The 24,426-nt window shown below is 34.1% G+C and overlaps 1 long non-coding RNA gene across 1 annotated transcript; it reads left to right on the top strand.

Annotated features, from left to right (window-relative positions):
• The first annotated feature begins 18,840 nt into the window (after nucleotides 1-18,840).
• LOC123674553 lies at nucleotides 18,841-19,521 on the top strand. The gene is made up of 2 exons (XR_006746673.1): nucleotides 18,841-19,272; nucleotides 19,464-19,521. It is a non-coding gene; the product is annotated as an uncharacterized LOC123674553 (long non-coding RNA).
• The last annotated feature ends 4,905 nt before the right edge of the window (nucleotides 19,522-24,426 follow it).

The raw sequence follows: 24,426 nt of genomic DNA, 5'->3' as shown, positions 1-24,426 counted from the left end.
ATCCATAACCTGAAAATCAGCAGTCCGATTCTATTCAAATTTTGTGAGTTTTTTCAGTTGATCAGAACTTTTTATGTAATTTTAATATGTCCAGGACAGTACTCAGATTATTGAGCTTTTTTCTTCAGATCGAAATCTATATTTTTTACACGTTTGAGAGGAATTTCGTTATTGCCACAAATAAAAACATAAATCAGGGAGTCGGTGTAATGAATTCAATTTTTACTTTGAATGGCACACTTTCAAGAGAGTAGCAAACGACAGAATTCATTTTTTATGTAAATTTTCAAAATACGAGCATGTTTTTATTTCTTTCGATATGATATTTGATGTTATCTTCTGAGAGTTTGGATTTTATAGCTTTCTGTTCAATTTTTCTTCATTTTGAAACCCTCAGCTCCTACCGAGTATTGTTGCACGCTGCGTAAAATATTGATTAGAAGTATGCATGATCAAACTGTGAATTCTTTTGAAACTAGGAATTGAAATCCAAACAAAATGACGTGACCACTTCGGATAATGAAAACTCTGAGTCTTTTTGCTTTTCAGCAAAAATGAGTACTAACAATTATTTTTCGAAACATTTAGAAGGGCTGTATGAAGTGAACATACCCACAAAATTCAAACCAAATCGGAAATCCAAGTTATGTAAATCAAAAATTTAGACCAATTTTCATGAATCACCCTGTACCTCCGAAACCAACAGTCTTAGGATACAATATTACACTCAGTATATAATTAATGTGATTCCTTATCACAAAATTACTTCTACCGAATAACAGGAGCTCTGTGATAAAGCTCATCAAGTGGAACAATTCCAAAATCCGAAACTGTGTATCGGATTACGAAGGAGGGGCAGTATTTAAGTCCTACGGTGAGCTGATTGATGCAATTCCACGTCCCAGCCGTGGCAGAAACCCCTCGACAGAGCGCTCTGACCTAGGTTACCCCAAACCAGGTCACGGCAGGTCATCTGATTGAAGCGATGCACACACCGGAATGATCATTTTTTTGTCGGGATTCTCGGGCCAGCTGTGTCTGTTAATTTTTTATAGGTGGTACATGCTAATTTTTTAAACGACAGGCGGAGCAATTTTCATTAATTCCGTTTCGAAAAAGCGGATCAGCCGACGCAAAATTGGATTTTATATTTTACTGCATACAATGGCCGCATGATGTGATATCGGAAGTGGATGAATTTGGTTTTTGATATTCAGTTATTTCTGGTGTATCGATTTGGATCAGTTGAATTCTGATACGTATTTATACATGTTTGGATGTATCCCTGCGGATGCGTAGTGAATATATAAATGAATCATGTCTGTTACCGATTTCCTCGGAAAAATTATAATTAAATGTAGGCTTTTTTAATCGATCGTCTAGAGGTATGATTCGATTACCTGGCCTTTCGTCTTTTTCTCCGTGACTTTGTTGGATTTGTAATAATTAAACTCTTTTGAATTATTTACATCTATTTACAAAGTCACAATTATACAGTACAAACTCAGAATTGAGAAGATCTTAATTACGTCTTAATTACAAGTTTCTCACTACGGTACTGAATTTCGTCTTTAACTCGTTTGTTGATTACTCGAAACGTCTTGGATTATCACGTCTTCGTCGTACTTCAAGTTTTCGGTCGTCTCGTCTTTAACTTGTTCGCGACTCGTCTTAATCTAGTCCGCGAAACGTCTATTCGTCTTACGTCTCAAGTTGACCGCCCGAACTTGACTCGTCTTCGACTTAAGTTAAACTGTGTCTCTTCCGATTGGAACTACCCTGTCTCGAATATCGACCTCCCTTCTTTTCGTCTTGGCCACACCCTTAGGGGAAAGTACCATCCCCTAGTCCAATAAGAGCTTTGCCGTACCGCCCACAATGATCTTCGCGGATTCCTGGAAATCGAATATTCTAGAAGGACTAGAACCTGATAAACAGATGTAACACATCTGGTACGACCGTGTTGTCTTCGAACCTTATCAACCCCCCAATAAATCTCTTCAAGATTTACAACTCTTGACATATCTTCGACACCTGGAAGAATAACACATCCTTTTTACATTATGTACAATAACAATTCGTTCCCTGTAAATCAATTGAAACTGTCATGCCCTCGACACTAAACGAAACTAGTAGGTCTCCAAGCAACCGGTTGACCATCGCAATTATTTACAGGGAACAATAATTGGATCCTACATAAATTATTCAGTATTTTTTTCGATGTCATTCACAAGATCATTCATTATTACATTTTATCGGGAAAAATTACATATAAATTATTTAGATTTTTTTCGATGTCATTCAGAAGAACATTTATGTTCTTCTATGAACTGTCGTGATTGAGTGATAACAATAAAGTTGTGATTGAAATAACATATTATTGAAAGAGGAAAACACTGATTTGGAACCAGGAACTTTTCTCATTCTACAGTGATGATGATGTGGTCTCCAACGACATTACTGGCGCATAAATGACGAGCGCCGAATTCTCCTAACTTCACGTTTGTGTTTTCCCTATTTTATATTGTATTTTATATAGTTTATATCTCAATCGAAATTTTCTCTTAATCACTCAACAACCATAGTCCAGTGAAGCACATAAGTTTTTTCTGTCAGTGTCAGTTTTTTTGAATATTGAATTTCCTATGATTATAATGACGGGATTGTTGTTGTTACTTCATGTTCACTTGAAAAATCTCAACTCTGTGTCACTGAAATATTAGTTTTTTTCTTAATTTTCTGCTTGAATTTTTTAAAACTCTGAAGATGCTTTACATAGGAAATTATATATAAAGCTTGAAATTATTATTTTACATATACCTACAGGCAAACTGGTCGAATCAGTTGTCAAAGAAATATTGGGCATTTATTTTCGTATATCATTATTGAACATATTATCTTAGATCAAATTGAAATTTTGCATGAAGCTTGAGGTTTTTATTTCATGTAGACATTCATAATTTCAACTGGGTTAGTTTTGTGGTTACGGAAATACTAGGTTATTTTTTTAGATATTTTTTTTGAATCAATATCAAATTTTGAACGAGCTTGAAATTGTTATTTTATATCCAAATGCAAATTTTCATTTAAATCGATTTGACACGTTGAAATAATCAGACGAAAAAATTTCAAACGGCCATATTTACGGATTTTACACATTGACTAACTCAATTTTGGCATTCAAAGTCTGAACCTATTCTCAAAATTTCAAGGTTCTATTTTTTCTGGTACGGGAATATCGTGTTTATAACTGATCGGTATTATATACTTGGATTTGACTATGGATTTGTCATCAGTGAGTAGTAGAACCTCATCTTTTGAGACCATTCCCGATTCAAAATTCGAACATCACAAACAATATGAAAAAAGGATTGATTAACTGAGTTTTAGGAGAAAGGTTAATAAATTATTGAAAATCAGTAACAGATGAATATCAATTCAAAAATTTTGCATATCAGCAAACCCCTCTTTAATCTGAAAAATTACTAGACTCGTTAATTTTATTGGATGAATTATTAGGAATCACAAGTTGAAATATCTGTTATAAATCCGAATAGATAATAGAAGACAAAATCTAGGTCATTTGCCATTCAGTTGGATAGATAACCGGCCCTCGCAGCATTCATTGATACGAACACTGCAAAGATTAACTGAATTTATATGCGAATAAGCTAAAGCCCTGAACGCACATATCAAGCTTTGCGAAATAACTTTCCGTTTCGTTCAACTTCTTTCGCATGTTATCTGAATTGGATACTACGTTCATCCACTTATTTGCCTACATTTTCGAAATCCCCAACCATTATTCTTCACCTTATTCATTGAATATAAAGTGAATATTAAACTGCATTTCACTCTGTAGTGAATTGAAAAAATGCATCATTTTTACAGCAATACAAAACTTTTCATCAGCTTACATGAAGAAAACTTTTGCTGACGTGTTGAACAAAATTCAATTGAATCAAGTTTTAAATATGTCAAACGTAATTTCTAATTTTCACAAGATGTATTTGCGATTACATTATTGAAAATTATTTTGAAATGAATCTAATTGGTTATGTAAATTTATCTAGCGAATACCACTCCACCTTTTTTTGAGATATAATTAATTTCTTTCAACCCATTTCAATTTTTTCCATCAATTCAATTTTACAAGAACAGTACTAGATATGAAAACTCTATTACTGCCGTGTTTTTATCAGTCACGTTTGTTCTCGTAATATTTCTCAGCAATATAGTAGTCTAGGTGAAAATTAAAAAAGATAAAATGGAAGAAACATTCTTCTCATGACCAACATCAACTGAACTAACTAGATTTTTTGCTGAGAAAACTGCAGGAATATACAGGGAGAATCATTGGTAAATTGGCGGAACCTGAGGGTAGAAGACTGACGCGAGTCTGAATAACCTATATTTAAAGAGCCTATTCCTCTTTATAATCAAGATACAGAGTGTTTTATTTGGTCAATTTCTTCAACTAGCCATAATTTTCGAACCACCCTATATATTTTAATGACCCTTCAAATATTGGTTTTTCAGACTCACCTCGGCGTCTTCTATCTGTCCTTATCTTCCGCTCATTTACGAATTAATCACCCTGTATGTTCGAAGGCTGTATAGGTATTAAATGAATTCGAAATGCCAAACTAAATTTTTGTGGTTTAGTTTTTTCAATAATGGAATTGGAACTGAAAAGGAGTAAAAACTTCCAGAATAACAGTGTTACCTTGAAAATCGAAGTTCATTTATTTCTCATAGAAAATCCAATGTAATAACTCAATATTATAAATTATAAATCATAACTGAAAGTTGAAGAAACATCATTCAACGTTAATCAACCATGTCATCTTCAATACCAGTTATTTCTCTCAATTTAAATTTCAGTTTCCAATTCTGGAAGTCACTTTGACATCTAATGTGATTCGATCACACAGTCCCTTACATTTTTCCCTTATTTCTCTAAATTTTAATTTCTGTTTTTATGCCTGGAAGTCTGCACTTTGACATATTATGTGTTTTTATCACATATCAAACAACAGTTCCCTCCTCCTCCTCCTCCCTAGTTCCCTCCTAGTTTGCAAAGCTAAAAATCTGAAAAACATATTTGAAATTTTCCCGTTTTTCATGGAAATAGATCCTCATAAAATTTCTGCATACAGTTGGAAAGACGTTGCATAATTTTCTGTCATTCGGGTTGACACGTATTGTGAGGTGAAAGTCAATCTTTTTCCGATAATTATATGTATTCAAAAATGAATATATTCCATCGGATGAGAACTCTATGTTTGATTTTGGTGGTAACGCAACCTTTTGATCATTGTTATTTTATTACAGAACAACGATTCTCTAAAAAATTGATCAAACCGCGCTAATTCCATCGCAGGGCAATATGAAGGCTCACCTGGGAAACAGGTAACTGCACAAATGGAACACAAGAGGTCGGAGCGTAGCATAAGTTCAACGTCCTACCTAAGACGGCCTGCTTTGGCCTGGTTTCGGATGACCCAGGTCATACTCCTCACGTGAACCTTCTGCTGTAGAGCGCGTTCGCGAAATAGCATCAATCAGCTGATTTATGAATTAATTCCAGGTACATTCTTGTACGTACTCCGGGGAATCTTCCCGATGTCACGAATCCGAGATGGGTTTCTTCAATATTTCATCGGGACAGTGTAATACTTTTGAGATTACGTGGGAGAGTTCAATCACGAGAAAGTCATTTTAGGCTTGCGCTTAGTTTTATGACTGAAACGTAAAGTTCATACTGACAAACAATATTTGTTGTTACTTAAAATATGTATCAACTATAAAAATTGAAAAATAAAATGAGTCATTTTTTATTAGGGTTATTTATTATAAGAAAGATAAAACAAATTAACAGAAATAAAGAAATCTCGAAAATTTCTACATTGCTATATCTGTTGATTGATAACTATCTATTTGTTTGCCCTGAAATAAATTCATTTCGCTGATCAAATTATGGTAAATCGATCAAGTTTTTCCGATGTGAATTTTTCAGATCAAATCTTACCAAATTCATAAACTGAAATTTTCATCTTCATCCCTCTAAGTTAAAAATTATCCCAGACTGTTATTCAAGATGTTCCACTGACTCAAATCACAAAAACAGGATTCCAACATAGACGCCAGAAATTACTTTTCCTCCTTCAACAAAGTGAGAATACAAAGTTTATCTAGATTTAAGATTTAAGAAATTTTGAAAATTGGATACATAAGCGTAAAACTTTGCTTCCGTTATTTTTTTCTGGAATTTCTGAATTTTTTGATGGCTTTATTCTAAGAAACTGGTTATACGAGGCGTGTATTTAAAGCTCGATTTAAAGTAAGGTCTCTATTCATTTTTTTCACATTAAATAACATTTATTTACTAAGTTTTGTACATTGCTGTAAAGCTTGAAATCTAAGCTATTTTTCTACGTAATCGCCATTCACTTCGATGAGCTTCCTCATTCGTACGACAAACTTTTTCATCCCCCCCTCGAACCACTTTCCCGCCGCCTCGCGCAAATACTAAATGACCGCTTGCTTGGTATTGGGGGTTATTCACCAAAATTGAATGAATAGAGTCTCTACTGCACACATCTTGGAGTTTTTCGGCCAACTCATTGAGAGTCAACCTGCGATCTTTCAGCACAAGCGCCTCTACTTTCCGCACTGTTTCGTCCGAGTGTGACGGCCTGCCGCTGCGCTCCTCGTCGTGAACGTTTAGTCGGCCAGCAGAAAATTCTCTACACCATTTTCGAACGTTTTTTACGTCATACATTTCTCACCATACACTTCTTCCAATTGACGATGAATTTCTTTAGGTGGAGTTTTGTTTTAGTGCAAAAATTTAATGACTGAACGTAACTCGCACCTGGCGGGAGCGACCTAATGAGCTCCACCAGGTGTCGATTAGTGGAGGGCCTAACGTATACAACAGTTTTGCCGGATTTCATCTAGCGCTACTTGCGGCGATACAATGGCTTTGGAGACCTTACTTTAAATACACGCCTTGTTCATTTATGATTCAAAGTTTTTTCCATCGCTGGCCACTACTTTCCCACAACTTCCAGGCAGCGTAAGAATCCCGCGTTGAAAAAACTGGTCATCTTCTGAAGCGATCCACGAATCGATTCAATTTTTTATTTCTACGTAAGACCGGAAGTGCTGGTTACCCAGACCGTTTGCCATTGATCGAATAAAGTGATAGACCGAGAGAGCAACATCTGGAGAATAAGGTGGGTATGGTTGGATAAATCAATTGACTTTATTTATGTGGTAATTTTGAACTCTGTTGCAAAAATTTGTTTATTCGAATCAAATTACGTTTCTTTCAAATTTTTTTTCCGACGTATTTTACTTGGCAAACAATTTGTACTTTTTATTCATTTACCAATGATGCATCGTAGTAAGGGGTTGAAATCTGCTACAATAATAAATTCCTATGATGCTGAAGATACACCAATTCAATCTTCCATACAAGTCATTAACACCCCAAGTTCATCGACCCCGGGTTCATTTCCTTAATGTTCATTCATTGTATATTAATCATGTCAGCTCGACTTCACCTTCAGATAAGCCGGAGCAAAGATTGACATCCTGCGCCCTGAAAAAATCGTCGAGTAATGTTGTGACCCCAGGGGTAGCATCTATTAGAATCCATTTAGTGGAATAACCAGTGGCGTTGAAGCTTATAACCGATTAATGCTGAGTATTCTCATAGCAGTAATTATTTTTTTGTTTTTTAGTCATAGATTTGTTTGGAAATTTTTTTTCTTGAAGTGATTGCAATTCGAATTTCAGGAAATGAATGAATGAAGATTTTATTCATTTCCTGAAATTATTAATGAGGTCTAGTACAATTCTGATGTTCTCCATGATTAAAAATATAAAATATCCCAAGCAATGAGCATAACAGTTTTTTTTACTTTACATTACCGCGTTCTCATTCATATTATTCACTAATAAAAGATTTTTTTGTCGTTATTTGTTTGTTGAAACTTTAATTTATTTTATTACAATTTCAGACAAAATTTTCAGAAAATGTTTGAGGAGGGAACTGATTGGTAAACTTCATTAGTTACCCTACCGAAGTAGTTTATATGAGAAAGTGCACCGTAATAATTAATTACAGTCGTTCAATTTATTTATCTCCCGGTTGGTCGGTGTACATACATTTCGCACCCATTTAGCTGAAATTCAGCAGCGTAGAACTACTAAATTGGACTCACTGATGAATTCGTGATAGAACTCAAAAGGTACCCAGTTCTATTTTCAATATAATTTTTTAAAGAAAACTCTTAGGAGGGAGCACCATCAAGTGGCTACTAAGTTCAAAAGGAAATTAGAGATATTTCTTCACATATCACATATAATTTCCTGAAATAATAATCTACATTGTAGGAAGTAAATATTTTTAATTTTCAAATGAAAAAAAATAATTCTGGTAACTTTCAGCTTTTCGCAGAAAAATTCATGATAGGTAGGTACGATACACAAAGCGCTAATTAATTTTGAAATATTATTGAAAAACCTACCAAGAGGTACCAAAGTGCGAATGATACGCGAAAAGCCACGTGGTGATAATCCTTCTTAAATACATGACATTTTTAGCGTTGTTCGCTGGATGTGAGTGCGCCTACTGAATTCGCTTATTATAAACATATGTCCGATTATTTAGAAACATAAAATGTTTTTTACCATTATACTTGAAATATTGATCTGCTTGAATTGATACTGTTCAATTGTTGAATGAAGTCATGAAAATGTATCTATACCACTAGAATGCTCAATAGAAATGGAATGGAGAGAAAATTATCATATAAAAAAATTCAACTGTATAAATTTCTCATGTGAAGAGAAAATTGAGTTTTCCTGATCTAATTCGAGAGAAGAACATGAGACTTTTTTCAATAGGCTTCTTTTTCACGTTTCGCTGCCAATATGCAATGGAACCTATATGTTGAAAAAGAAATACAACTAGCAAAGTTGTCTCATAACTTCTATGATTCGTGAATTTTTTTATAAGTACCTATCATAATTGTGTTTTCAAATTATCAATTCATTATGTAAAGGCTACATACAGTTGTAAATAAGTGTAGTAGGTAGGTACTTTTTAAATTTATTGTGAAAACCTTTATACAGTAGAACTACATTACCATAAAAACCAAAACTTATTCTGAATAGCGTGATATTGATCATACTCTGAATATTTTGTTTCAAAATATTCTCAGTTATGAGTGCCATGAGCGCATGGACAAATTTCAATAGAAATGGTATATGTTATGCTGAGAGAGAATAATTTAGAATTAATTATTAATTTGCAACATAATTAATACCTAATAATATGTCAAAATATCAAAATAGACAAGAATTGATAAACAGTGATGGTCCAGTTAAATATAACGAGTTAATAGTTGGTATGAGTTGATGATAATATTCAAGGTAAAAATTGGCTGATCGAATTCTAAAACAGTAGGTAGAAGATTATTTTTTTTTACTCTGAATGTGACCGCAAAAGTATAAAGTAATTGCCTTAAAAGTGTTTTCTCAAATTATAAATGAAAAATTTTCTATCATTTTTCCACAAGGATCCAGAACAGTTCTGAAAACATACTTATTGATTGTTATTGTGAAAATTTGAGAAATATTACTAGGATCATGGATTAAATACTAATTTACGTAACAAGTCTGGAAAATAGGGTTTTTTTTGGACGAATAGACAAAATTCCAGAACGAGCGTAAGCGAGTCCTGGAAGTCTATGAGTCCAAAAAAACCAATTGCGGTTGCGTACAATATTTTTTCAGCAATCGTGTAAAATAACAAATCAATGAGATGACACATTTCTTTTATATCCATTTTAATTCTTATTTAAATTAAACAGAACAGAAAATACCACATATGAACTTTCACCCGTTTTCTGGGTTGGTGTGGTAATGATCAACTGCATTTATTAAAAAAAAATGCTACTTTCTCAAAGAAAAAGCGTCCAGGAATTTTTGCTTGTTTTTTGGAATTTGCTCTATCTGCGTTGGATTTTTGAATGCACATTTCTGTTGATTTTAATAGAAATCTGCCAGACCATTTATTATGACAATTTTAGGTTTTTCATAAAAAAAATTAATGGTGAAGGTGATGAAAGTTCAAGTTTTCGCAGCGTATCAAAATAAGGAATCAATATCTGAAGGGCATAACATTGGTATAATATAATGTGATATAAGAAAAGTTGCAAACGATCCTTCACTGCATTTCTAAGAATATATAGTTCATATTCTATTTGACATATTCCAATACAAATGATCGATGGCATTTCAGCAAGAAATACATTAGAGTACTCTATGATTACAACAAACATACATTTCAATCCCTAGTAACTCCGCTAAGTCATTGTTGTTCATTTCCATTATCGAGGCAATAAATCATAACAAAATTCGAAATATATTCCAGTCGTCACAAAATAAAAAATTCTAAATGACCCGTTATGGTGTTCACATCTTGTTTCCGTAATATACACCTTCTTTATAATCTGTTATGAGCTATTACGATCAGATTTATAACGACATAAGTTGCAATATTGAGTCATAAATATCAGAACCCTTCTGAGCAACTTGGTCCAAAGAGAATTTTTCTATGAGATAACGAGCAAATTGGGAATTCTCGACAATGGGGCTCCAGACTACACCACTGCTAGATTCGAGGGGGTCGACGACTTTGATCCTAGGCCCTGAGGACCCTGCATGGGATGGCGACTTGACATTGCGGGATTTGTGTGATGGCTCAGTTTCGCATATATAGAGAAAGGAAGAATGACCTAGGATGAAATTATTAAGTGGGCCATTTCGGAAATGAATTGATTCACGTGTCGGTGACGTGGAAGAGGGAAAATAATAGAGGTGGCTTGAAGTTCACCGGTTCACTGAATTTGGGTCTCAGGACGTGTTGGCTCAGCTGTCTCATCACTTTCCGAATGAAACAGATGTCAAAGTAACTTCTTCCATCATTTTGTATGAAATTTATTGCGATTTCGACTCTACTTAAGGTACAGGGAGCATTGTGGCCACTTTCAGGATGAAAAAACTTTTTGGTCGACGCGACGGTCTGAAAATTTCCATTCAGAGAATGAATTTTAAACCATTCTGAACAAATTTTGTTTATGTGAATGCTCAGTTTCGCGAATATAGAAGAAGAAAGAATTACCCAAGATGAATCTAGATGAAATGGACCATTTCGAGAATTATTTGTTACAAGAGCCGGTGACGTGAATGAGAAAAAATATATGGAGGTGGATTGAAGTTCACCGGTTCAATAAATTTTGGTCTGAGGACGTATTGGCTCTGGAGTCTCATCACTTTCCGAATCTAAAAGTAACTTCTCCCATCATCATGTATAAAGTTATTTATACTCCTTTAGACTTCACCATGAAGTATTGTGACAACTTTCAGGATGAAAACAGTTTTTGGTTGACGATTTCAGAGTTTCCTCTCACATAATGAATTTAAATTTTTTTAATCTTTTAATTTATTTATTCACAAAATATATTACTAAATAATTTTAAATCAACAACATTTCCCATGCGAAGTCAATACATCAGTGAATTCAATTGAGTATCATAATAACTGTTTAAAATTTCAAATAATTCAGGTTGAAAACGTAAATTAATAAATAATCATAAAAATTTGTAATATCAAAAATAGCGTTAATTCAACTGGTGAACATATCGAAAATTTAATTTTAAAAGAGGTTGAAATTCACTTATTAAGTGATGGAAAAACATTAAACCGATGACAAACTATCCAACATGGCCAACCCAAAATTGGCTTTTTTGATCAACATTTTTCTTTCATGTTTCAATTTATACCTGTTTATAAGCTTCAGGAATCCTAATTCAAATACAAATAGCTTGATACTCTGTGGTATGATGTTGAAGGGTTTCCTGCATTTATTGTAATGAAATTGTAGTATCTTTCATTTCGATGTAGTTCATCCATGTTACCATGGATTTTTAGAATACAGGTAGGAATATGTTTAAGAGCAGGTGAGTGTCCTTTCTCCTCTTGAAAGCTACACAGCTTTTAGCACTTACTAGTCCACACAATATACGAATGGAATTTTTTTGTTTTATAAAAATCTTCTTCAAACCAAAACGTTAACCTATATTTTATCAAAATTCTCAAATATTTATAACAAGCTAGTTTGACTGGTTGTTTTCCAGCTGTTTAGATCTTCTGATGTAGTAAGGTGCCACTGACAATTTTTTTCCATGATTTTAAATTTGGCTCTAGAATTTTGTGTTTGTTGTTTTAGTTGTGGTTTCAGGGTGTGATATTGTATTTTTCCCCTTTTTATTTTAAATATGTTTGAAAGAGTTCAGCCTTCTCTAGTATCACTGATGGAACTCCTTGAAGCTTTCCTTCAATATTGCCAATTTATGGCCACTCTGAAAGAGTTAGGTTTCGAGTCCTGCCATTAACTTCTATAACTCTCACCCGATAAATACAGAAATTCTAGATGAAGAGTGGGCGTTTAACATTCGTCAGTATGAAAATTCCTACATTGTCATATCACGCGTTCTACTAGATATAGATGAAACTTGATACGATCGAGTAATCAGTGGCTTCAGTTCATTCGGATATTTTCGCTTTGATCATGCGCGAAAGAGTTGAAACATTAAGATACCATACGAATTCCAGCCTTTTTGAATATGCGGTGTGTCTTGCACATGCCTACAACGCCGAAAATAAAGTACCTACTTTGGAGTGGTAACTTTATAGGATCGCCACCCCATTGGCAGTGTTTTTCTGTGTGCTCTATCATTTCGTCTAGATGACATTTCTGTCATGATGAAATTTTCAGGGTTCAGGGGTTCCTTAAAAATGACTCTTAGAAATTTTGTTCGATATTTTGATAAATATTATTTGATTTTTTGAAATTGATGTTCAATTCAAATGGAAAAATTTTTACTACGTATAATAAAAAAGTACTGAAAGATGGATGACCGAAAGCTTTCCCAGACTCTTCATTACTTAGAAGCAAACAACGAGAATTTCAGTATTATAAAAATTCATTTCATACTTTTCCTCTTATGAAAACTGGGTCATCAGAATTGTGGCTCTATGAAACTGAATCAATTCGGTGGCAAAGAAGAAGTACAGAGATTCTATTAGAATCCTGCAGATAAACATTTTAGTATTCCATACTGCGGGGTATTCAACATCGACCGTTCACTAGTGTTCCGGACATGCTCGGAATTTTCATGCCTCGAAATAAGTATCCAACAACAAATCATTTTGTCGCTGCCCTTGGTTCTGGATTGAAATTCAGATATATCTGCGTTTTTGCTTATTTTTGATGGATGAAAACACTTGAGAGTGTTGGTTTTTGTAAGAACTCTTCATTTCCTTTTTATATTTCATATTATTCATGATTTAAGATTCAATATTGATTTATTTTTTTTTATGAAAAAAATTTTTGAAAATAGAAAATGGAAGTGTAGTTTTAGCATTTTGTGGTCAGCAATGTATGTATGAAAATTCTAGAGAGAGTTTCTAAAAACTCTTCATTTTTAATTATTCATCATTTAAGATTCAATATTGATTCATCATTTTTTATGAAAAAAATTTTTAAATTTTTCTAGGAACATATATGAGCGTTTTGCGATATAAATCTAAGTGTAATTTCTTCAACTTGTGTTATGTGTTAAGTTCATCTCGAGTAGTATCTAAATTGTGTCTCAAGGGCTGAAAATATAGCTCATGGACACAATTCAATAAGAGATTCAAGGATGTAGTTGAATTGTAGGAATTAATTTATTTTAGTAATTTATGTTAATTATTCTTCGAACACGATTTTTTAGGGTTTTGAAATGGAAGAAATATGGCGATTTTTTTCTATGAATGAATGTAGTATTGGAATCATCTAGATAAACTGATTAGTGCATGCTTCATTGATGTCACAATGAATTTTCATTAATCACTTCCATTCAGAATTAGAGCATACAGGGTGGGCCACAGTCGATGATACCCTATACTTTTAGGTAGAAAGGAAGTTACGATTTTATTGAAAATTTGGTTCCTAGAAAGTTGAAATTTCGGGTATTGGTTATCAAGATCCCGTGTATCATTTACGTGTGATAAAATACGCCCCTAAAGATACAGGGTTGTTCAAAATCGCAGAATTCAACGACACATAGTGAAATAATGAAAAGTGAGTCTTTTCAAATGGAATGACCTGCATATCATAAATGTATTGAAAGAAAATAAAATTTCCTTTCAGAAGATATAGCATGTTCCTATACCTAAAGGTAAACCTAAGGTTTTCTAATTAAAAGCAAGGTTTCATCCCAATGGCAATATTGAGCTACATTTGTTTTAGATATTCGATATCTCTAAAACAAATGTAGCCTAATATTGCCATTGGGATGAAAAATTGCTTTTAATTAGGAAACCATACAAAATTAATCAATATCTCCTTATCTTCTTCATAAGAAATTTATCCTGTTCTTCTTCTCAGGATTCAAGCTTTATGTTTTTCGGTACATTAAAAACATGCACTTTTTATACTTCGTGTCAGGTATAGCTTTATCCTAGGGAAACTAGAATTGCTCCTCGTTGAACTTCAATCCAAGTACTTAGCGGAGCATCCTAGGCTAGGATTCAGTTCTTAGCTCTTTGTTTATTTATTTCGTTTGTTTTTGACCTCAAACAACACAATATTATTATCTATAGCGACAAAGATAATAATTTCCTAGTTCATTTCTAAATATATCACGTCACAATTTAGTGGTTAAAATAAGTCGCAAATCACAAAACAGAAGAAATATGAATTGGACCTCTCAGAAACAAACCAACTTCTGAATTAAGGACTCTATCACGAATACCTAATATTAAAATGAAGCAGATTCTTTGACGATATCCAGATTTTGCAAACGAAGAGTCTTGAGGAGTATGTTTTAATGCTTTATATCAATAAAAAACATGAGCCCTAAATGATAAAGCCGACTGCGAGTTTCTTTTTTACGCTGAAGTCAGATATAAATGTGCTGGTGGACGAGTTAAATTTTTATGATACAAAATTTGGTTAAAAACAGGTTATATCATTGAATTCAATACTTTCCCTAATTCCCAAAAAGGCTCAAGGGCCCGTGAAATCCACTCCACCTTAATCTGCTGTTTCCAGTATCGCAATGATTTTAATGGCAGGAAATGAAACGCATGAATGGAATATGTAAACCCAAATTCGTACCTTAAAAATTTGTGGACTAATAATTCTGCATTTCGTCGTTTCTCCGAATGACGAGGTCGCGTTCTTGCATGTTTGGATTAATTATTACTGTTCGAAAGTAGTCTACACCGTTTCAATTAACAAGAACGTTGGAATGTATAGTACATATGCTCATTTAACACGGTTGCTGGAGCACCTGTTGAATCCATTATACCCAATGGGTGGCGTATATCGAGGTTTAATAATTTACCACCTCAATGACCTACCTCAAGTGAACCTATGTACAAGTAAATAATAATACACTGCTGATTTCCACAAAATTTTGTGGAAATCAGCAGTGTATTATTATTTATTTAAAATGAATTTCCATCAAGTGAAGACCGAATCAATCAAATATAATAATAATAATAATAATATTTATTTGCACACAAGAAAATCCTAACATGTACAAATATTTGCCATCAAAAATTTACATGGCTTGTCAAAACAAAATCTTGAATTATCAACAATATTAACAAATAGTAATTGATAGCCAATAATATAAATAAAAGCATTATAATATATAGATAGCATTGACAGTCATTATATAAATTAAAACATCATATCAGGTAAAAAGCATTGAAAGTCAATATATAAATAAAAAACATCATAACATGTAAGTACAAATCATCGCACAATATCAAGAATACACATATGCACAAAAATGACAAAATAAATTCACTCATTCAAGAAATCGCTCAACTTGTATACTGTATGATCCAATAGTATTTCCTTTACTTTTTTACTGAAAACAGCTGGACTCAATTCCTTGATGTGATCTGGAAGTTTATTATAAATTTTCAAGCATGTATGATTCGGACCTTGTTGGGTCTTCTTTAGTCTTGCAGGAGGGATAGCAAATTTATTTTTCTCGCGTGTGTTATATTCGTGAAAATTTGAATTTTTCGGAAACCTATCATGGTTTTGGTGGACGTAATTGGCGCAAGTAAGTATAAAGGCTGCCGTTATAGTCAAAATTCTCTCTCTCTTGAATACCTCTCTACAACTGTCTGTATTTTTCATGTGGAAGATGGCGCGTATTGCTTTCTTCTGTTGGATTAAAACTCGCTCAGCATCCGTACTCAGACCCCACAGCAAGACACCATACAGGGCCACACCGTGGAAGGATGAATAGTACGTTAGCTTCGCAATATCAGGACCAGCAATTTTTCTCATTCTCCTGATCATGAAAATGGAAGTTGACAGTTTCTGACAAAGGTTAGAAATATGGTTCTTCCAACTCAGACTGGACTGGAATTCCAACCCCAGATAGGATAGAGATGTGTTAATATCAGCTTTGTTCGTAAAAATGATTTTTTGTGTTTTGGAATCATTCATTAATAGTCCATTTGCTGAGAACCACTCCCGCGCCTTCACTTCACAATCTTCCGACTTTTTGATCAAATTTTCCCTCTTTATTGATCTATTCAGGAAAGAAGTATCATCTGCATAGCTGCAAGTTTTGTTGGATGGTATGTTACTGAAAAGATCATTTGTGAAAACAACGAACAGTACTGGACCAAGAATGGATCCCTGAGGTACTCCAACCTCTATCGATCGTAAATCCGACATCTCTCCATTCCATTTCACTACCTGTGATCTATTGGCCAGATATGAGCTGAAAATCTCCAATGCTTTACCTCGAACACCATAATACTCCAGCTTTTGCAAAAGAACACCATGGTTCACACTATCGAAAGCTTTGCTAAGATCGGTACACGTCATCTCCACCTCTTCACGGTTCTCATAAGCCTCCAGAACAGTCTCGAGTACATCAATCATCGCTGTTATTGTTGATTTTGACTTTCTGAAACCATGTTGACTCGCATGAAGCAGTGACCTTTTCTCCAAGAAATCAACTAGACTATTTTTTAGGACAAGCTCAAATACTTTTGAAAATGCCGGAAGGACAGAAATTGGTCTATAATTAGAACACTGCTCAAGGTCTCCTTTTTTTGCAATCGGTGTAACTATTGCCCTTTTCAGTTTTTCAGGAAATATTCCCTGCTCAATACAATCATTCAAGATTTTACACAATACTGTTTTTATGAATGGTAAAGATCGCTTCATCAGAGACACTGATATTCCATAGATGTCCTTAGAATTCTTGTTTTTGAGAGCTTTGATTGCACTTTCAATATTTGTCTCGGTCACTGGAAATAAAAACAACGTGTCCGAATTATTTAAATTGCTGTTTTTTAAAAGAGCGTTCGAGGCCGCAATATTTGTGTTCACCTTATCTGCTACATTCCTGCCAGCCATCGTAAAGAATTCATTCAAGTTGTTTGGTCCTATACTCTCGCCCACACGGTTCACTGTCCTTTTATTTTGTGTTTCTCTGTTGATCAGCTTCCAAATTTCCTGTACTTTGTTTTCTGCATTGTTGAGTCGTTTTGCATTTTTTGTTTTTAGCGAGTTTGTAATTGCTATCTTCAATCTCTCCTTCAGAATCTTGTATATTTCGTTGCTTTCTTGATCTTTTCTTACCTCCGCAATAGTTTTAGCTGCTTCCAGTTGGTTTTTGAGGTCCTTTATTATTTTTGTTGGTTTATACCTTTTGCGTTCCATGATTTTTATTTCTTTTTCAGGAAAGGATTCATTGAATATCTCTAGAAATCTGTTATGGAAATTATCATACTGTTCTCCTGCGTCATTCTTGTATAGAAGGGACCAATCTTCGGATTTTATTATCTCTACAAAGTTGAAAGTGTTGACATCATTGACAGGTCTAACCCTTCTCGATTGTTTTTTCTTTGGCTGACTGCGCGCATACGAGACTCTGAAAATCTGCGCACGATGATCGGAGAGGTGGGGTTCAACTGTCTTCAGCTCGTCACTTCCAGGGGGAAAATTTACGAATATGTTGTCAATACAGGTTGAGGACCCCTGGCCTACTCTTGATGATTCATGGAAAAGATAGCTCATGTTGTAGGAAGCAAAAACTTCTATTGTCTCAGTTCTTTCTTTAGACTGTTTGGAAAAGTCAATATTGTAGTCACCAGCAAATATTATTCGATCGGTATCGTGGTCTTCAAGGCAAAGATCAAGTGCCCTCTGAACTACTAGCAGGAAGGTCGAAATATTACCACTTGGGTACAAGTGTTGAATGAAATTTCTATCGGTTGTCAAACGAAAAGCTATGGATTCGCTCAATTTATGTATTGTTTCACTTTCATTGAGAGAGCATATGTCATTTTCAGTAAGCAAATTTTGTCCCCAACATGAACTATCAAATTTGACATGGAGCGCGCGGAAATGAAAATATATCAGTTATACGATATTTCACTCAATTAGTGAGTTTCTCCACAAAGAACACACTTCTTATGTCCCATAGTCAATCAAAGATTCATATTAACTCAAAAAATATTGAAATAAATACCTAAATATATCAGAAATTCAGAAAACAAACTTCAAGCGATGCGACGTGAAACAACCGATGACACTAAGAGAGCAAAAGTTGCCAAACCCTTGATTTCGGCAGGTAGATACAGAAAATAATAAATATTCTGTTTATTATAAATTCGACAATTAGGAAAAATATCGGATTCCAAACATTCAAATTTGCATATATATACCAGGATTAAACAACATCAATCAGATTGCATGAAACAATCCAACACAACTGCGCTTGCACAGCATGCCATGTCTGAGGGACATCAGTTTGATTTTGATGACGCGAAAATTCTGACCAGGGAGAACAATTGGTTCAAACGTAATTTCAAAGAGATGCTCTTCATCAAGAGACACCCGAATTCAATCAATGCGCGGTCTGATATAGGTTCACTGAACATCGTATATTCGAACCTGATTAAAGAAATAAAATTATAATCTTCATGACATATCACTTTCCATCTGGTGCAGTTCTGTGTTACATTCGAATGGATGAACCTGCGACCGATACGTCAGAGAGTTTGTTTGGATCCCCGAGATGAAAGAAAATTGTTATTTTTATTTTCTCCACGAATTTGAATTTCTTCAAATGATTCACATCGTAATTTCTTATTCACAAGGTGAGCTGGTGTAATTTTCATTTGCGTTTTTTATGTTCCAGTTTCGAGTGTTGATTGTTTGTTTTTTCAATTGTAATACACGGTGAACCTGTGTGTTTGTTCTATATTGTTTTGCTGAGAGTATATTTTTAGTTAGTTCATATTCAAGATCTCATGCTACCCATTACTAATTTAGGTAAAATTGTTTTTAGCCTGAGGAAGGGAATAAATTTCCCGAAACGTTGCTGCTGAATAAATTATACATAAATAGTTCCTTGTGACTGATACCTTCACCTATTCTTTGCATATATAATAGAGAAACACTCAAATAAATATATTTCAATCAATATAATATACATTCATAATGATATAGTAAAATTGCAATCTAACCATGTTGTAGACATGTGAAAATTGCGTATACTTACTCTATCTATGTTTGCTATTCTTTAGTTTCACTCGATGTTTTAGTTTTAGAGCGCTTCGAACAGGTAGCTCTAACATTTTGTCACAACGTCTGTAATCTTCTAATTTTGAGCCGAGTTTGGTCTCAAACGATTAAGTTTAAACTAGGGGTTCCGTCAATATGACCAGGCGACATTTTATTATTACGTTAATTTAAGGACTGTGAAGAATATCGAAAAAATATTTCCCAATATTTCCGTTACCACGAAACTGCCGCAGTTTAGATTTAGGTTTTGAAATCAAATACCTAATATTTTTTTGATAACACAATGAAAAAAAAATGAAATGAAAAATGAATGAAGCCTTTGAACAGAGGTCATTTATTCGCCAAATGCACATCTGATTATACCCTATATGCGGTTCCGTTGCCTTCAAGGGTGCAATTGGCGCATGAATAAACGAGTGTTTCTTCAATATTCAGTTTGGGTGCGTATCAGTCTATGTATTTGAAAATCCTAGTTTTCCCGTATCTGCCGTAATTTCTGCATTTCTTTCTCTTTGGATGTAAACGTTTCCATACATTTTTTTCTTTTCCAGATATAAAACACGGTTTAGGCCTGAAATTCTAAGATATTCGATATGTCACATTCAACTTTGGATTCTCATGAAAATTCGAATTTATATCTGCTAAAATCTGAAGTTATTTCATTTATTTCTCTCTCGGGTAGTCTTGATGCGCGAACGTGGAATTATAGGAACTTTGAAACGACTTTAGTATTTGGGTTGGGACATAAATGCTTATAGGAATTTCAACATTTTTGAATCTACGGTGCTTATTTCGTATGCGTCAACTAAAAATTTTCAAAGATAATAGTGTTAAAAGACATGTATTGTGAAGCATTAATATTCAAGGAAGGATTAGGAAGCCACATCAATTGGCCGAGTATTTTTACTCAATCTGATCCGAAAGAAAGTTTGTTTTTCATCTAGAGATACTAGATAGATAGATGATGCAGTATAAAAATAATTACTCCAAATAATAAATATTGCGATTGAAATTATTCAAAAACAACAATGTAAATTTTCAGCTTCTTCTACTTATTCTATGAATTTTACAATATTGAACCATCTCTTTTAGATTCAACGTATAAATGCAAAGTTTTGACGCTATGGCGAATGTTTCAGGGTCAAGTATTTTATATACCTATATAATTTTATTGTATCATCACGGACTACTATTAAACGGAGGCTTAACAATATAAACCCATACCAGAAGTGCAATCCTGCCTTGTGCAATTCCAGGTTTATAACTCAATCCACTTCAATTTCAGGATATTGCAGAATAAGAATGCCTCTGTTCTTGATGCATGCACCCATGAAAACTTTTTCTGCTATCAATTCTGAATGTAGGTTCCATGCTTTGAATTCTGTTTTCTTATACGTATTGATTTAATTCCAACTGATGGCGGTAATTTTTGGAAACCTATTTTTTAGATGATGAGTTCGACCACGTGTTAAAACAACGAAATAAAATGAATGAATGCTTTTTTAGAGTTCACTCATTCCAGATGCTCTTGGCTATATAGTACCTGATTATTTAAAGTTTTTCGTTTATTTCATGAAGAATATAGTCATTTATGTTTCATCTTGCCAATTATGTGAATATGTTGGCACACTATATAGGAGATACCTCAGTAGAGGTAAATATTATATTCATTTGAAAAAAGCATTATACGAACATATATGTTCAGTTATGTGATTAAACTTCAAATGTGAACTTCAAAAACCATATTATACATAGAACTGAGTGAGGGAATTGAACGAATACCTCTGCAACATCAGTGACAAGTCGCTTGAGCTAGGGGAAAGCACAATAATACTTATAAGCAGATGTATAAGTCAAAATATTGATACCATTAATGTCAACTTAACAATATGATCAATCGATCTTGAACAATATTTTGAAAGAAGTAATTCTTATGAACCTATAGAAGTATTCATTGAGAATTTTATATGATGTTTTAACTTGAGAGTTCTTTTTTATAAAATCGTGGCTATCAACTATGTTTTCAGAGTGAAATATTATAACACCATTCCTAAAACTCGATGAAAATTTAATGCCAATTCAAAAACATTCCTACTACCAACTTCAGCATCCTGAGCATTGAATTGAACTTATTCTTGGAGCTGAAGTTGTTATTCCATGAATAAAGTGGCATCCCTTTTAGTGTTTTCAGCTTGTGAAAATGCGGACTGTACGAGTATAATATTCATCCAGGTTTCGAAAATTGTTCCTCCTGGCAAGTTTGTACTCTGCAGTTGGCCTGGAAACAGACTAAATTATCGGGAAGGAATTTGTTTCCGTATCCTCTGACCTAAATCTAGATACCGCTGTCCATTTCCGTTTTCAATATTACACCCTAGAAAACTCGCACGAACGCTTCAGGAAATTTGAGAGCAGTAAACCATATGAGATTTCAACCCGAACATAATTCTTGATTATGATTAATACCAACATCAGGAAAACACGTAAAATCCTTTTTGGGCATGCAAAGGTTAAGGTTACGTTACCCTTGAATAAATGAGAATAAGTTTGCTGATATCCTCCGAAAAAATGGCCATCAAGAGACCCCGTTCCAATTCGCTTTCTTTTCTTCGGCTAATATCGTAATTTGCCATAACCTGGTAGAATAACTTTCCGATGGAGTTTTACGAGTTTTCATCGGCATTGGGAAGGAGATGAGATGAGGATCGATATGGGAGATAGAAGTTAATGGCGCTATGCAAGTTCAAGTTCGGGGTGTAATAAAATTGAAAATGATTGGATTTGAAATATTAAATTCCTCCAAAGTTCGAAGAATTTCAGTTTTATTCTGGCAGTTGATATATCTTGACAATTCATAAAAGTATTATATTACTGTGATTTTCATGGGTTTTGACGCTAGATTTATGGAATTCCTACCTATCTTCATCATAAAGAAATATTAGTTGATTGTTTCTGCCACTCTAGTGAACTCGGATGATTGCGTTTAGTTTATGATTGTGTCTTGTCTACAATTTTCATGATCAGATATAAAATGAATTCCCCATAATATTTTGAGACAGTACGAAATATTTTATGGCTTTAGGGTCAACCATTTTTCACTCTTCCTATGCACACTACTTCAAAAGTCTTGGATTGAAAAAGTCCCTTAATTATTTTTGCTGAGTAGGCTGTTACCGAAAAAAACAAATGTTTGAATAGACACTCTGCCAATCAGTGTGACTCATTTACTGATATTCTCAGGAAATCACTTATGACCAAACACGAATATCTATACTAAATTTTATCAAATGAGGATTAGAAGAAATGGGATGCTGCGGTCCTGTGAGTTCCACTTTTGCGTTGAGTATTGAGAGGCGTTCCTATGTACAGGATGCGGCAGATGATTGACGAGTTTTGACAGGTCATTGCTCGGGTTGTGAGGGGGGGGGGCATGTAGGTGCGAAAGGGGTCTTTGTGCTCTTTAGAGTAAGTAGTTTTTACTCAGCACCATGATTTGGACCGGAGTGCATCGAGGCTTTGCCGTTTGCACGTTTTAAGAAAATAACCGTTCTGTGATCGCGACCCAACGGGCATTTTTGCGCCATTTCGTCATTCCTGTCAACGTTTCAACACAATCAAAAACTTGCAGGGCTCACCAACTTGAAGAAATAAGAAGTACACGATTAGGGCGAGGACATGGACGAACGAGAACGATAAGAACACCTGAAAATGTGCAAGATGTTCGAGTAGTAGTTGAGCAGTTATGTGTCAATGGTGGAAACCTTCCTACAGCCTGAATTGGAAGAACTTGCTGAAGAACACGATCTGGGTGACATCTAGTTCCAGTAGGATTAGCAAAAAAACTATATTTCCTACTGCTTCGAAGGAAGAAAACCTAACTTCTCTAACTTTTACCATTTTTTTCAAATAGCCCTGTTAAACTCGTCAGTCGGCTCTGCCGCACCTTGTAGAAAAGAGTTGAATATTCTCTGGAATCCCTATTCCATATTTCATCTAGTTGTTCAGTAAAACGAAGTATAAGCATGCGCAGAACACACTATATGTATATTAACTCAAAGAGATTTATATCCGTTACGAAATTCCTCTAAAATTGCTGGGAACTGTGAACTTTGAAGTTGTTATTAGAAACAATAAATAGGCATGTGAATCCAGATCTACATCTATACATACTAGTCAGGTTATTTTGAGTGTATTCAGACATTTTTCATCGAGTGTTTTGAGTGTCTTTCAATGAATTTAGCTAAATTTTTGATATGTCGTTACCGGAAAATGACCTTGCTGTCAATTTTGAATGAAGAAAAGGTGAAACGACAAAAGAAAAAGAATTTCACGGGGTATTCAAAGAAGAGAAATTCGAAAAATTGTAATTGTTTTTTTAATATTTAAGTATGAACGAGAGTTCATACGTCTGGTACAGTAGAAAAACACAAAAGAGAGAATTACAAAAATACGTTTTGCATTGAACATTCTTATTTTCAAATCGATAATTAAGTTTATTATCTGATTACGAGAATTTATCGTCTGTCAAACCAATAAAATGAAAATTTTTACTTTAGAATACTTGAGAATATTCCACGCAATAATAAATTCAGTAAGATATCCATCCATATATAAAAACGTTGAGTAAATATAATATTCTATTACTCGGAACGTGCAGTTCGTGATATCCGTGTGTTTCCAGCTTTCATTGCAACGCAGTAGAAAATACACGGTTCAGAATGAGCTTT

Source organism: Harmonia axyridis, chromosome 3 (genome assembly GCF_914767665.1).
Source record: "Harmonia axyridis chromosome 3, icHarAxyr1.1, whole genome shotgun sequence".
Taxonomy (NCBI): domain Eukaryota; kingdom Metazoa; phylum Arthropoda; class Insecta; order Coleoptera; family Coccinellidae; genus Harmonia; species Harmonia axyridis.
Note: the sequence above shows the minus strand (reverse complement) of the source record. Positions and strands in the feature narration are given on the sequence as shown.